We start from the raw sequence: 15,859 nt of genomic DNA, 5'->3' as shown, positions 1-15,859 counted from the left end.
GTAAGAAGGACACATACTCCACTATGTTCATAGCAGCCTTATTTATAATAGCCAGAAACTGGAAAGAACCCAGATGCCCCTCAACAGAGGAATGGATACAGAAAATGCGGTACATTTACACAATGGACTACTACTCAGCTATTAAAAAGAATTAATTTATGAAATTCCTAGGCAAATGGATGGACCTGGAAGGCATCATCTTGAGTGAGGTAACCCAATCACAAAAGAACTCCCATGATATGTATTCACTGATAAGTGGATATTAGCCCAGAAACTTAGAATACACAAGATATAAGATACAATTTGCAAAAGACATGAAACTCAAGAAGACCGATGACCAAAGTATGGACACTTTGCCCCTTCTTAGAATTCAAAACACCCATGGAAGGAGTTACAGAGACAAAGTTTGGAGCTGAGACGAAAGGATGGACCATCTAGAGACTGCCATACCTGGGGATCGATCCCATAATCAGCCTCCAATCGCTGACACCATTGCATACACTAGCAAGATTTTTCTGAAAGGACCCTGATATAGCCTGTGTCTTGTGAAGCTATGCCAGGGCCTAACAAACGCAGAAGTGGATGCTCACAGTCAGCTATTGGATGGATCACAGGGCCCCCAATGGAGGAGCTAGAGAAAATACCCAAGGAGCTAAAGGGATCTGCAACCCTATAGGTGGAACAACAATATGAACTAACCAGTACCCCGGAGCTCTTGACTCTAGCTGCATATGTATCAGAAGATGGCCTAGTTGACCATCATTGGAAAAAGAGGTCCATTGGTCTTGCAAACTTTATATGCCTCAGTACAGGGGAACGCCAGGGGAAGTGGGGGGGAAGGGTATGGGGGACTTTTGGGATAGCATTGGAAATGTAAATGAAGAAAATACCTAATAAAAAATAATAATGATTTTTTAAAAAAGAATTAAAAAAAAACCCTTCACATACATATTATTCACATTCACCCTCACCATGCACACCATACACCACATATACCACACACACATCCAAACACATGCACTCAGACACACACCACTGAAAAATGTAACATTCAGCTTACTTTCTTTCCCTGGTTAGCTAATTATATGAATCAAACATTTACCTGGTATACATGAGAACTTTCAAAAGGATAAAGAAATGTAACCCTCCGTTTCAATGAATCGCTACTCATTATAGAAACAGACTCCCATCTAGAAGGCTGTTTGCTTTCTCTGCCGAGATGTATATGGCACCTCATGCTGCATGGTTTTGATATGCGACTTATGTCATCTGTCCTCCTGGTTGTCAAATAAGATAGATCTGTAGAGACTTAACCCAGTGATATAAGAAATATCCAAATCCTGGGGAGCAGAATTGGACACTTTAAGATCCTCTATTGTTACTTTAAACTCATACTTCCTAATCACCTGAAACCCACTCACAGCTTTCAAATATATACCGTGAAGAGCAAAGGTTATGAGCAGAATTAAGGGAAAGATGTTCACTGTGAAGCCATAACTGTCGCTCTAGCTGTCCCCTATGATGCAAGTTCAATCTTTACCTTGTGTACTTGTATACCTTCCAAATGGATAGGACATTTGCTAGATTCACTATTTTTTTCCAGCATCTTTCCCCCTAAACAGATGTGATACCCACAGCTTATAGTTTGTGAACATTGTGATTAAAATAATCCTATTCTTTAAAAATCTACCCAAGTCTTGCATTTTACAACACATCTTGAACATCAGACCTACAAGTATAACAAAACATTTCTTTTTATATCTGGGTATTTTACATCTATAATCCAAAAGGAGAAAAAAAAAAAAACAACTAGGTGTGCTTGGTTAAGGATGAATGTTCCCCTGGCAGCTAAAAATAAAATACAATATTCCAATTATTAACATTAATTTAACACCATTATCATTTCAATGGTTACTTTGTGATTGGTGACAACTACTGAGAGGAGAGGTGAGTGCCCACAAGGACTGGTAGCAGACCCTTTTGCTGGAGATCAACGTCTCCTCCCCACTTTGGGGCACTACACTTTTTCCACTAAGCTGCACAAGTATATAAGTTAATTGTTGCTCACAAAAATCACCACCTTTAATTGGAGAATCACTACCCAAAAACAAACAAACAACAATAACAACACCCTAGGATAACCTGCAAAGAGCAAAGTTTTCTTTTGGCTCACAGTTTTGGGGTTTCCAGTCCATAGTTAGATGGGCCCATTGCTTTGGGCCTGTGGTGGCTGTGACAGAGGAGACAGGTATGGAACATGGGTAAAATGAACTGTTTACTTCATTGCCCGAAAGCAACCAAGGGATGACAGGACCCTGCCATCCCCTCTAAGAACACACCTCTCTCACTAGCCTCAGCCCAAGGTTCCATCACCTCCCAATCGCACCAAAGAAGATAAGGCCTTTAACACAGATATCTGGATATCTGGGGGAGCATCAGAACCCAAACCACAGAGGCCCTCAGTAATGTGTAAGTACAGCCACACAGAACTGTTAGTTATAATACATGTTAGCATTCTGCATCTCTTTCTTTCATATTGTACTAATGGTACCAAGACTGATTCCTGAACCCAAATCATGAACAATACTTAAAACACTAGCTCAAGACCCATCCTCAAACCAGCAGAACCAGGGCACTAGGGGGTCTGATCCAGCCACCAGTTTGCCAAATGATTCTGATAAATTATTCATCTTGGAAGCACCATCTGCACTCTGTGGATGAATTCCTAGTCTGTGTCCATCCCCAGATCCCTGAGGAGCAGGGAGGTAGGAAGCTGTCACAGCCAAAGTATGTTCTAAAAACAGAAAATTTCATTCCTTTGATATAACTAGTTCCCATTTCCTCTGCTTTGTTTCATAGTTAATCAAAATTGTCCTAGTCACCCAAAGTATTTGGTGTCTGCTGTTGCATAACAAATTCTGAAAACTTAGAAGTTTTTTTCTGAGTGTTAGGAGTCTGGGAAACTTGGTGAGTAGTTCAGGCTCTGGCTCTCATCAAAATGTCAATGGAGGCGCATCATTGCTTCTGGCATATTCAATTGGCCAAAGAGAATAACCCTGGTTAGGTTAGGGAAGGACCCCTATGGGTGTGGGTGAAGCCAAGGAGTGGGGAATCAATGGGGGCCATTTGGGGCTTGTTGTTGTGCTGAAATAGAAAACCTCATGATCTTTTCAACTGTTTTCCCCTCTGCCATATACAACCCATTGTAAGACTTCCCTACTGCGAATCCAGTGTTTCCCAAGCTTGTCTTCTTACAGTCCAAGTGAGGCAGCCCTGACCACCCTCTGTCCCACTCTTGTCTCCATGCCTGAGCTTCTTCAGATACTCCTTCCCACAGCTGAGTAACAAAGCTACAAATCAAACCCACTCAAAACACTCTCAACAGGTCTCTCTGTTAAGAGCAAAATGGAAATCCTTCCCATGGCATCCAAGTCCCCTGTGCCCCGAGTACCATTCATTATCCCGGGTCACTTCTCACCCTAACTCTGCATCCTCCAACACAGCTACTGAGGGCACACCTCCCCAGGAATCCTCAGGCTCTGTTCCTCTTAGGACTCCTTTCAGATCTCCTATTCTTCTTTCTGTTCCAATGCCCAAACCAAATGCTGTTTCTTTCTAAGCACTTCAGTCCGAATATTTTGTTCCTATTCCAATATAGAAGTAGTTGCCATTGTAGTTAGCTGTTTCTGATATAATTTTTCACAATCGGGGTCTTATCTCACCAGGTGATGCGTTTTAATCTTTATAATGTAAAACAATGTAATACCAGAGTTCATCGAAGCATATAATTCCAGCAAGCCTTTTCACATCAAGGAAATGATTCACCCTATTTTCAACAGTATAAACGAAAGAACCAGGAACGACTGCAGCAGTCTCTTTTAGACACTCCTCCTACCAAGCCTCCAGTTGGAAACAATGCCTCTTGTACCATTGTTCTTCATAATGTTTTCGTTTGAAAGGCTTTCCTCAGGACAGGTGATGACCTTTTGATGCAATACAGAGTACAAGGTGTGCAGGTGTACATAGATGCGCAAGTCCTAGCTAGGGAAAATGTCAACTTGGCTGAGCGGAAGCCTCACAGGTTATCATGAGAAGAGTACCCTGGGAGGTCTATCTGGGGGTTAGCCTCAGAGGTGAACAACTGTAGGCTATTTGGATGCATTGATGAGGGACATGATCAAAGCAAGTGTGGCAGACCAAATGAAAGAGAGTTTCTAGAGGACAGGGAAGACACGGCATACAGTTTAATTGTGATATAAGAACAAAGGGCTCACGTGATGCTTTGAAGACTTTGTACCTGTGAATCTAAACAGATGTTCAGTAGTCAGCAAGAGAGACATCTGCAAGCTTTAACTTTTCACAACTTGGTACTAGCATTAGTGCTGTGTTAGAAGCAGGATCACGGGGGCTCTCAGGAAATTACATTGACCTTTTAGGATAAATGAATAGGCTCAAAATTAGATTCTTACACCAACTGACTAAAGGAAAAAGCTATTAAACTGTCGGGCCAGAGCTCAGAGTGGTTTTTATGAATTAGCATGATTCATCTTTCCAGTGAAAGGATCTGACCGAGAGTCATTTCCGCTGCTTCTCAGGATCCTCTCAGGATCAGATACTGGATGGAGAAGTAGAGCCAGACTGATTCACGTTGGAGATCAGACTGGACATCTAAACACCACGCGCATACTCCTGTCATCCGATTCACCCAGACAGCATGCAGTTTTCCTAAATCCACTTGGTCTTTCTGGTAAATATTTAAAATGTCCCTTGATTGGTGAGTTTAGTGATTTAGATATACAGAATATAGTCACATATGAAAGAGAATCTAACAAACCTTTGCAGCTGGCATGCCTTGTGGTGGCCTGACACAGGAACATGGTTTGTGGAATTAAAGAAGCGGCATTCTTAGGTGGGAATATTACACTCGAGTACTGACTGAGAAACAGTCAGTGAAATATAATATAATCATAGAGAGCTTTTGTAAACATTAGTACTTGGACACTCTTAAAAGGGGCGAGGATTTTCCTAGGCCACAGAGGTATAAATTCTTTCATTTATACTATTGCCTGGTTTCTGCTTCCAAAGACAACCAGGACTGTTGTAATGAGTGTCCTAGAGAGTGGCTGATAAGATCACTGAGCCTCTCTAAAACAGGACACCTCACACAGACCGGTGTGGTTCAGCTTAACCGGTTTCGCCACCGGAGTTCATTCCTAAGAAAACCTTCAAGCCCCCAGCCTCCACGCCATGTCCCCTGGCTGCAAGCGCAGCTGCCTGCCTTGCTGCACATTCACCCTCTGAGTCACTGACCTCTGGCCACACACAGGCCAAACATCAAGGAACCTGCAACAGCCCAAAGTTCCCTTTCCAGTCCGAGGAACAGAGTACGGGCTGCTGGTCTCACAGCCGAGTCTCTCAGCTAGACTCCCAGAGTCCTGGCCCCGCGAGGGGGGGGGAGCAGAAGCCCCCATCAGTCTGCACAGTACACAAAGGCCTTTATTGAAAGCAGTTCTAGTTGGCATTGCAGCTCTCAAACAACCCCCTCTCCTTATAGACTCTAGTCTTGGAAGCACAAACCGTAAACACCTGGCCTCAAATCGTCTCAGCATCTGTTTGGAGAGAACCCAGCTTAAGATAGAAGCCTTTCTTACATCCGGTCCATTTCCTATATCTAGTCCATGCTCTGCTTGGATCCACGGCATTCTTCAGCCATCCGTGTCTCCTTCCAATGTGTCTCACCTACCCCTTTTCCAACATGGAAGTCACTTTCCAAGGAATGTCTCTTCTTGAAGTGTGGTTTATTTCGGGTACAACTATCCCATGCTTTCATGGAAATAAGTTCCCTCCATCCAGAGGACTCCTGTATACAATAAATAACACAGCCATGAATCGGTGTAGGCGACCCACGTTCATTTTCTCTGCTCTGTCACGAGGTTACTCTTCTGTGCTCGATTCTCAACTCCACTGACATCCAGCATGCAGCACCAACCCTAGCTCAGATTTAAAACTCAGTGATTTGACTGATAATTGTTGGAGAATGAAAGACCTTTGTCATCAAAACCTTGAGTCATCTTCCTGACAACAAAAGTCCCAATTTTCTGGTGACCTCTCTTCACAATGAGGTTCAAACGCACATGGAATAAGCAATGGTCACTGTCATAACCAAGGTGGTTTGGGGGTTGTATAGTAAATCTTTCCAAGGCTAATCGTACAAACATGCCACATTTGCAAACTGGTATCGGGAAAATACTTACCACGTCGGCACTGTGCTTTCCCTGGTGGGAGCTTCAAATGGTTAGTGGGCAGTAATCAGAAAATGATTTTGAATTCAAACCAGTGGCAGTGTTTCATTACAGCTGTTTAAAGGTTTGGTCACGAAACAGAGAGAGATTGATTTCCAAAATGAGGAGGAAGAGTACTCTGTTTACTTCTATTTTCAGCAGATTTTTGTTTCAGAAATTATTTTTAGTGTTGGTAAATTATGCTAATTGAGACAACCAAAAAATAGTATATTTGGAACTGAGAGAACATTCTTCACTAATGGATAATTATTTCTTAAGCAAGTTTAAAATTAGACTTGTGTCTTTTAATATTGTGTTTGTTTATTTAGAAGAAAAACAACCAGCCTCAAGGGCAAGAGGAGCAGGGAGAACGGAACACCCAGCATCTGGTAGTGCTTGCTGATACTCACGAAGCAAGGTGGTGGTCCTGAAGGACTCTTACATCTGGCTGAGGATGCTAAGAGAAATGGCCGGGTCCATCCACCAGGATGGAGCTTGCAGGCACATCCAGGGCTTACAGCATTCTACTGAATGTAACTTCACAGACCACTTGCACCTGCTAACACTGGGACATGGATGGATCATGACAAATTTAGACCAATTCTATGCCATGTCTGAACTTGAACAAAACAACAAGTCTGCTGAAACCACCAAAATCCCTGAACCTGCCTTCTCCTGGCTGAGGGGAGTTCTGCTTCCCTGCCAGTTATACATGCAGGGTGATTGCATGTCTCTACCATCCACATAAGGTTATTAAAGACCCCAAGTGGCAGAATCCACATCCTCACAGGGCCCAGTCCAGGGGGAGCTCCACTTCCCTGAACTGTTCCAGCACAAACCCACATCCTAACCCACTCTAATACTATTTTACTGAGCCACCAACACTTGCCCTCAGTGTATGTTCTTACCCCACTGCAACAAAACAGCAAGTCCTGTCCTGCTAAGCCACTGATGTGTGTGTCTGACTGGAAGCCATAGACAGGCTCAAGAACTGAAGATGTAAGCTCTAGAGAGCTATGTATAAATAATAGGTTAATAGCAATACATATATATATATATATATATATATAGTAGTAAATTATTATATATATTATACATGTATGTTACACACACACACACACACACATATATATATAGTAAATTGTTTGATAAAGGTTATTGGCCTATTTATTTCTATATAACTCTCTAAAGTTTGCATATATGTGTATGTATATGTACATATGAATACAGTATAAAATTATTGGCTTGACATTATGGTAAAGGTGTGAAAATATATACATACATGTACACATATTTACCTATATGTATATAATATGTGTATATATATGTATATACATATACATACATATACTTCCACACCTTTGCTGTAATGCCAAGCCAATAATTTCACACTAATGTAATCATTTTTGGGTGAAATGAGTCAAGAACCAAGCCCTTTCTGTAGCTCAGGCTGAAATGATAACTGACAGAAAATCAAGATTCACAGAAAATTAGACATAGAAGGAAATAGAAGCTGGCTTTTCATGTAGCAGTTCTCAAGAGTGCCACTGGAAATTGTTCTGGGATATGTAGGCTCAGGTGGGCCCTAAAGTTTAAGCAGGGGCTCTTCAAAACTAAGCTGGGGGAAAGAAGGAACTCCACAGGTAAGATGCATTATCAAGATATTGAAGATCCCAGCTTTCTTACACAAGTCTTTATCTAAGTAGCCTGTGTATTCCTCCCTAGGAGGGAATTGCATTGTATCTGACTTGCTTTAACTGCACATAGACCTTTTTTGTGAAGCTGGGGATCAAACACAGGGCTCCATGCACACCAGGTTCATCAGCAAGCAACATTTGTAACAGCTCTGACTTATCCCTGATAAAAGCCGCACCACACTGCACCTGCACAGGTGGGGGGGGGGGGACACAGAGACAGACAGAGGCACTGATGAGGCAGAGGGAGGAGAGAGAGACAGAGAGGGAGAGATAGCTTTGTCCTTTTGCAGAGTCCAGGAGCCCAGCACATGGAATGGGGCAGCTCATGTTTCTAATTGGTCTTCCTACCTCAGTTGACCTAATCAGGAAAAAAAATCCTTGTAAATGACTCCAAACCCTGTAGAGTACTGCACTCAGGACTGACCACCGCACTAGACGAGTGCTCTGAGTGCCATGAGCTACATTCCTAGCCTTCTTTTACATATCTTTAAAGACACTGTCACTAAATAGGCAGGTTTGAGTCTTAATTTTTACCTAGAAAGTTTCAGAATTATGTGCAACATTCTTATGCAACATATTTTTAGAAGATAGATACTAATAACAAGCCTGATTTACTCAATTATTATATTTGAACACATAGTTAAGTGTGTGTTAACATGTTTATAACCCTAGAAAAGAAGCTAGTAATTCAGACTTTACTCCATAAATACTTCTTTTTGATTTGCTTGGATTTGGCCATGCTACCTAGGCAAGGGGAGATGGTGGGAGTAGCCAACCAAGAAGCGATTTACATTCAAATATGTTCACAAAGAACAATCAAACGTGGTAATTCTGATAACTGTAATCAACCTCCCATAACATTATCATAACACAAGTTGGATTATGAGTGAGACAATTTTTGGAGACCCCATCAAAGTGACAATTTTGAAACCAGTAGAATTTCCTTCCAGTCTGAAAAGGCAATCTGAATGGAGAGATGAATAACCACAGGAGGAGCTATGCACAGATCCTGGAGAGTTTGGCATAGCACATGGATGAACAGCTGACAATCTACCAAACCTCTCATCCTAGAGAATCTGTTGAGAGAGTTTGACTGCAGTATTGGAATGGGGTCATCTAAACAACCGGAATTTGCTTTCCATGGGTTTGAAGGCTGGATGATCAAAGATCAAGAGAAGGATGGTCGGGTTTATGATGACTCTGTTTCTTGCTTATAAACAGTTTCTGTTATCACGATTCCATGTGGCTCATGGCTAAGAGACAAACCTCAAGACAGGCTCCCTTCGCCATGACCTTATTTAAACCCAGCTACCTCCAAAAGTACCTGTCTCCAAATAATATTAGCTTTGTGGCCAGGACATCAGCATATGAATTGAGGGGTAACATAATCATCCTATAATAGGTCTTAGCATATAGCCAAATGACAATGACAACCTTTAAATGGTAACTAATATCATAAAGCTGATTTTATGAATAGCAGCCTAGCTTAAATAGGTAGAATGGATCAGAAGAGTCCAATCAACTTCTGCTACAGGGTTTCAACATAGAGGAATCAAATTTCAAAACAACATACAGCATTGTTAACACCCATCATGCATCTGTGAAGACAAAACTACAACTGATGTAATGTTTTCCTGTGTGTTTTCTAGCATAATGGATGTTACAAGTTCTTTATAAATTCTTTGGTAAATCTCTTACAAGCAAAGTTTCTGGGTCGAGTAGCTTGCATATGCTGAAGGTTTAGCATGCACTTTGCCAGTGTGCTTGTGAGAAACTTGTAGCAATGCATACTCTTTGCATTCTCATTCTGATGCCTGCTTCCCTACAATCCTTCCACCCAGGTTTATCATTCATTTTCATCTAGACTAGTCAGTGGGGAATACTCACTTGCTATTGTTGTAAACTGTATTTCTTGATAACTGGTCAGACTGAAAATATTTTTTTATTAGTTACATATACTTATATAACAGAAACTCTATTTAAAATATAAATTATGCATGCCGACTATTATGCATTTTTATTCATTAGCGACTTTATATTTTAATGTATTTACTCAAACACATATTTGCTTATTTTTTGCATGCATTATTACATTTGTTTTAAATGATTTTTAAGCAATTGTTTCCCTCTTTGAATCCTGACATTGGCATTTTAGAAGCATGCAGGAATTCAAAAGCTCAGTCTCCAGTTACAGTTGCTGTGTTACATCAGCATAACTTCACAGAATGTATTTTGGTTTATTAAGTCATCTGTGAGAATCTTGGTGTAGTGTTATCCTCAAAGCAGAATGTGACTATTAGTTTCAACTCTTTTAATCTATTTTAATAAATCTAAAGGTATCTTATGCAAATAGCAAAACAGGACAGCTAGTTTCCATAGAAACAGGAACTAACATTATTAAGAAGGAGTAAGCTAGGCAAGAACTGGTCCCCTTGGGTCCCTCATTTGAAGCCTGTGCCTTGAGTAAGTCATGGTGTGACGCTACTGATGCTGGTGGACACTGATCTTGCTGAAGAAAGGCTTAATGGGCATCTGGAAAGGCCAGTATAAACTGCAAAGTCTCACTAATGTGAGGGCGTTGTTTTAAATTGAAATTGAAAGTAAAGCCATTTCATCCTGACTTCCTAAGAAAAGTTGTTTATTCCCACACCAAAACTAAAATAGCAGCGAAAATATGGGGAGGGGTGTGGCTTCATTTTCAACTTTGAAATTTTTTTTATTTTAAAGCAAATGTTTCCTATTGAGTTAGTTTCTGTATTCCTTTGCATTATCAAATGGAGAAGGCTCCTTGAGAAAATAACCTTTTAAAAAAAACTACACAAAAGCACTGAGACCCTTTTTAGAAAATATTAATATAATTGTGTGATTCAGTCTGTTGGAGTTTGTAATTGCAATTTGAAAGCAGGTTTCCTGTCCTAAAGAGCATCTTGTTGGGTCCAAATGACCCAAAGAATAGGCTCCCACATATGTTACCAATGTCTGCAAATAAAGTCTCACATTCAGATTTCAACTCAAAATCCCCCTGTACGGCAGCTGCAATTTCCATGTTTTCTAAAATGCCGGAGTTGTCTATGACACATCACAGCTTTGTGATGACAGTGCGTCTTGATGCATTTGCTCTTCTCTGGTAAAGAGAAGGAAACTCACTCCCTCTTCTGCTAAGGGAGTGGGCTCTCAACTACATGACCACGAATGTTAAAATTGTTCTTATGCTCGCAACAGAGCAATAATTATTCCTTCACCTAAAACATCCAAAGCTCTGCATTTCCTCGTTTGATTGTAGCCGCTGTGCTACTGAAGCACCCTTTATTTCACAGACCAGGAAGCTAAGACTGAGGGCCTTGCTGAAGTCTCCCGACAGCAGTGGAGTCAGAACTCAAACCCTCATGCTGAGCTCTGAGTCCCAGGAGGCCTTCTCTGAGGGACACTCGCAACCAGTGTCCTTGGATCCGTGGTTAAGAGCACTGAGGGCTCTTCCAGAGGTTTTGGGATCAATTCCCAGCACCCACATGGTAGCTCACAACTCAGTAACTCCAAGGTCTGATGACGCCCAAGCACAGACACATACAACCAAAACCTGGGCACACAAAATAAAAATAAAGTGTGTGTGTGTGTGTGTGTGTGTGTGTGTGTGTTTAAAAAACAAAAATAAAAGCTTTGAAGCAGAAGCAGAAGCCAGGAACCTGTCACATGTGCTATCCATTGATAAGCAGGACAGAAAGTGGCAAAAGATGTCTAGAACCAGTATGTGTCTTGTGTTGTTCCTGCCCAAGTGTGGTCCTTCCTGCTCCATACTCAGTGTGTGGAAACAGTGGTGTTGCTGTCAGTGAGCTCATCGCCTCCAAGCTCCCAGCTGACCAAGCCTCTGGGCCTCACTGCACTGCAGTCTCATTTGTGTGCACTGTGGTAAGAGTATCACTCTTTCTCTCATGTCTCTTTGCAGGAGGCAGGGAAGCAATATGAGGGAATGTCTGAAGATACCTCCGCCTTCGCGAGTGTGCGGCCGCTGAAGGAGTGCAGCCCTAGCAGGAGGTTGCCTGAGTTTAGACACTGGTGTGGCCATTTCCAGGCTGGGTGACTTTGACCCAAAGGAAACAAAATCCACAGTTAACTTTTCTCTGTGTGATTTTCCTCATCTTCAAGTCCTGTTGGGAGGACCATGCAGGATACTCCCTGAAAAGCATGTTTCTGATAAACAGGAAGACAAAACAGGAAGCAGTGGCTTCTGAATGCTGTGTGTTACAAGGAGTGACTTTCCATAAGCAGTGTTAAAACTGATCAGTTGAGAAATCAGAGTGTTTGATGGGGCAGTTCTTGAATTAAGTATGTGGAATATTATACAAACCTGTTGTGAGTATTTTGTACTCTATGTACATGCAATAGATACAGTTTACTAGTTACACATGATTTAACAGGATGGTTTGATTTGACTTGGCAGAGAGGAAGACAGGGGACCAGCTGGCTTGGTAAGAATGTAGAATAGGAGTCAGGAGATTGGTTCAGCTGTGGAAAGCAAACTGTCTTGCAAACCAACGGTGAGAAACAACAGGCTAGAAATATGGGTGCTAGATAGGACCAGGCAAGCGAATATCTTCAGTTCCTAGGTAAGCATGGGTCAATTCACATAATAGAAGTTGACTTCAGTAGTGAGCTGAGATAGAGTTTTTAGTGGAACACCATAACTCAATTTGAAAGAAGGAGGAAGAGGAAGACAAAGGGAAAAGAAGAGGAAAAGGTTTTTTAAAAGTCCTATTACTACTCTGAGTTAAAAAAAGAAACGGAATTTAAGGAAATGGGCAAGGTCATATAAGAAATAATGTTTTAAATACCATGGCTGGGAGCTTTCTTGGGAATAATTAGAAAATAACATTTCTCTGGAAATTATGGTTTAAATGATGGGATCGTTATGAGTGTTGAATAAGAATGTTAGTTGCAAATACTAACTTCTGCCCAGCCTACTTGAAACAAGAATCAATTGTATTAAGTGATACAAGACCATGAAAAAAAAGGTGAAAGGATAAGAATTCAAAATAGACAAGGATACCTCGGGATCGAGCATGGCGCAGCCACACCTGTTGTGCCCAGAAGACGTGCGGGTCGATGCTGAACCTCCGGCCTGATGAACCCCTGGTTCCCACCTATGCTCACCAGCTGTCATGTTTTCCTCCCATTAAAAGCATAGAACTGTCTTCTTCCCAATAAAGCTTGGGGCAGGCTCTGATTAGTGGAATCTGTAGCACATGTTTGTCCTGCGCTGTAATAGGATCTAAGTTTAGGGTTATTAGTGACTTTTCAAAGGCTTTGGTAGCAAAAAGTCACATCAGAGGAAGTTCTCAAAAGAAACTCTAGAGCAATCCAATGAGGAAATGTCTTTTCCTAGTTGGCACGAGAGTCAGGATAGTCAGGAACCCAGAGGTGTTCTCTTCCTTGGAGAAGGCGTGAGCTCACTGTCGTGGGCATTTACAGGTTCAGCACATTGTTAAAGGAACGAAAAGGATGACTCATCCTTGAAATGAAACATCCTTGAATGCTGTGTGGCACCCAGCTTTAGTCCATATTCACCAAGAAAGTCTTCACAGCCATTAGTTTTCCTGAGCAAATGAATCTGCTGGGAAAGGAATGAGCTGACCAGCCACCAAGAACATCACACTGTCCTTTGCATTTGTACTGTTGCGAGTTAATAATTTCCTTGGCACACTTGGCAGTGTGTCAGGCATTCTGCTTAATTATAAGATATCCAGTGACAATCCAACCCTGACTTTTGACCCCAAGTAGCTCACAGCCTCCTGAGGAAAATGAAAGTAAAGGTTGGTGTGATGAGTGCAGACTTCGTAGGAATAATAGACAGGGACAGCAACAAATTCCTGCCCTTCCTGGGTAGCAAAAAGGACTTTGCCTGAGTGAAGGCCCCACAGTTAAGAGGCAATTGATGGCGATGTGGAGAGAGAATAGTGGGCTGAAGAAAGACACCGAGCTAAAGAACGTTAGTTAATTCTGTTTTATAAACAAATACTGGATGAGTGCCTACTATGTGTGCTGAGGACAAGAATGTAGTAGGGTACATGGGGAGGGGCATGGCAGGGGTGGGGGATGAGGTGAGGAGGGGCATGGCAGGGGTGGGGGATGAGGTGGGGAGGGGTATGGCAGGGATGAGGGATGCCAAAGCAATGGTGCTGAAAGAACCAATGGCATTAGCCAAAGAGGAGGATGAACATCATATTTAATTGAGCATACACCTGTGCCACTCTAGCATGATGCATAGAGATAGACGTATAGAAATATAGATGACATAGAGCTAGATCCAGCTTTTGAGATGACTTCTCCCTGGAATGTGAGACTTAAGTACGCTGTAGCATGGCATTGAATTCACATGACCCCAGATGGAGCCAGATACAACAATTTTTTAAAAACCTTTTTGCATCAGGTCTGATCTTTCAGAGAATGAGCACAAAAAGGCAGAGATCCTCCCCCTGACCCCCACCCTGACACACTTAACAATAGTACATGTCAGAGGTATCGATCTGAATAAGGCTTCTTGGAGAAGAATGAAATCTCCTGGTACCTCCCCACGTAATACCTGCATGGCTGCTATTAGACTAAAGGCTGTGGCAGAAGCATGGGCAGTAATTAAGCATCGGCATTTGCATAAAGATAATGGGAGCTGAATAGGAAAGAAGCAAATAGGAAAGAAGCACACCAATACATTCTTCACAGAAAGTGAGAGGAGCGCACAAAGACAACAGCAGAAGAAATAAAAGCAGTAATCCGCACGTCTGCGTGTTTAAACACTGTATTTAGAAGCATCTTATCATCATGAACCACATCACCTGCCAGCTGCTCTCAACAGGGGATGGCGCCCACTCGGTCCCCTGATAGTTAATAAGCGCTGTCTTTCGCTCCTAGCTAGCTCTGCATTTCCAAGTTGTAATGTTGTTTTAAGCTACATGTGGTGGCACATACCTGTAATCTCATCACTGAAGAGCCTGAGGCAGGAGGGTTGTGACTTTGAGGCCATCCTGGGCTACATCATGAAACCTTCGTAATTATTTTTTTTAATTAAAAGAAAGATAATAAAAAGCATATGATGTTGAGAAAAGTCTGGGGAGGAAACTGGCACTCGAATCATAGAAGCGTGTGGGGCCTTGTGTGTAAAATACAGTACTTTTCAGGGCAACATAAATTGTGTTGATCTAAATCAAGGAAGAAATTTCCTAAATCAAAGAATGCCCAGGTTTCCCAGTCATGAACTTCAAGAGCTGGCCATGTGACAGGGGAGTGACAATTGGGAGACAAACATGCAGAGTGGTGCTTGTGGCCACACAGGGTCTAGTCTTGATAATCCATGTGTTGGCTTTACGATTGCAGTGACAAACATCAAAAGAAACTTGGAAATTAAAGGGTTTGCTTAACACATGCCAGGTCAACTCCATCACTAAGGGAAGTCGGGGCAGGTGTACAGGTTTAAAGGAAGCTACAGGTACTGTCAAGCTCTCATGGCTCATTTGGCTTCTTCCATTTTTATGCAACCACAGACTATCTGCCATGAAGTAACACTATCCACAGTGGGCTGAGCTCTGTATATCAATCACTAATCAAGAAAATGCCCCTACAAACTTACCTACAGTCCAATCTGATGGAGGCATTTTCTAAAATGAGGTTTACTCTTTCTCAGTGACTTTAGCTTATGTCAAGTTGACAAAAACCCAACCTGCATACCATGCCAGACCATTGACAAGAGAGCCAGGTTCTCAACACAGCTTGCTAAGGCCGACTGCTGCTTTAGAGTGGGGACCAATTTGATTAATTCCTGATATTCTTTCCCATGAAGTACACTTGCATGAATAGGTAATTTTAACCAGGTCAAGAAAAAAAAAGCAATGG

At 41.9% G+C, this 15,859-nt stretch overlaps 1 long non-coding RNA gene across 1 annotated transcript in view; it reads left to right on the top strand.

Annotated features, from left to right (window-relative positions):
- The window catches only part of LOC110302815, a 28,070-nt gene extending 15,756 nt beyond the window's left edge, over positions 1–12,314 (top strand). Inside the window, exons 2-4 of the long non-coding RNA XR_002378850.1 lie at positions 4,596–4,747; positions 6,611–6,814; positions 11,922–12,314. This is a non-coding gene — a long non-coding RNA (uncharacterized LOC110302815). The remainder of the gene's footprint in view (positions 1–4,595; positions 4,748–6,610; positions 6,815–11,921) is intronic.
- Positions 12,315–15,859: the final 3,545 nt, after the last annotated feature.

This window comes from Mus caroli, chromosome 10, assembly GCF_900094665.2.
Source record: "Mus caroli chromosome 10, CAROLI_EIJ_v1.1, whole genome shotgun sequence".
Taxonomy (NCBI): domain Eukaryota; kingdom Metazoa; phylum Chordata; class Mammalia; order Rodentia; family Muridae; genus Mus; species Mus caroli.
Note: the sequence above shows the minus strand (reverse complement) of the source record. Positions and strands in the feature narration are given on the sequence as shown.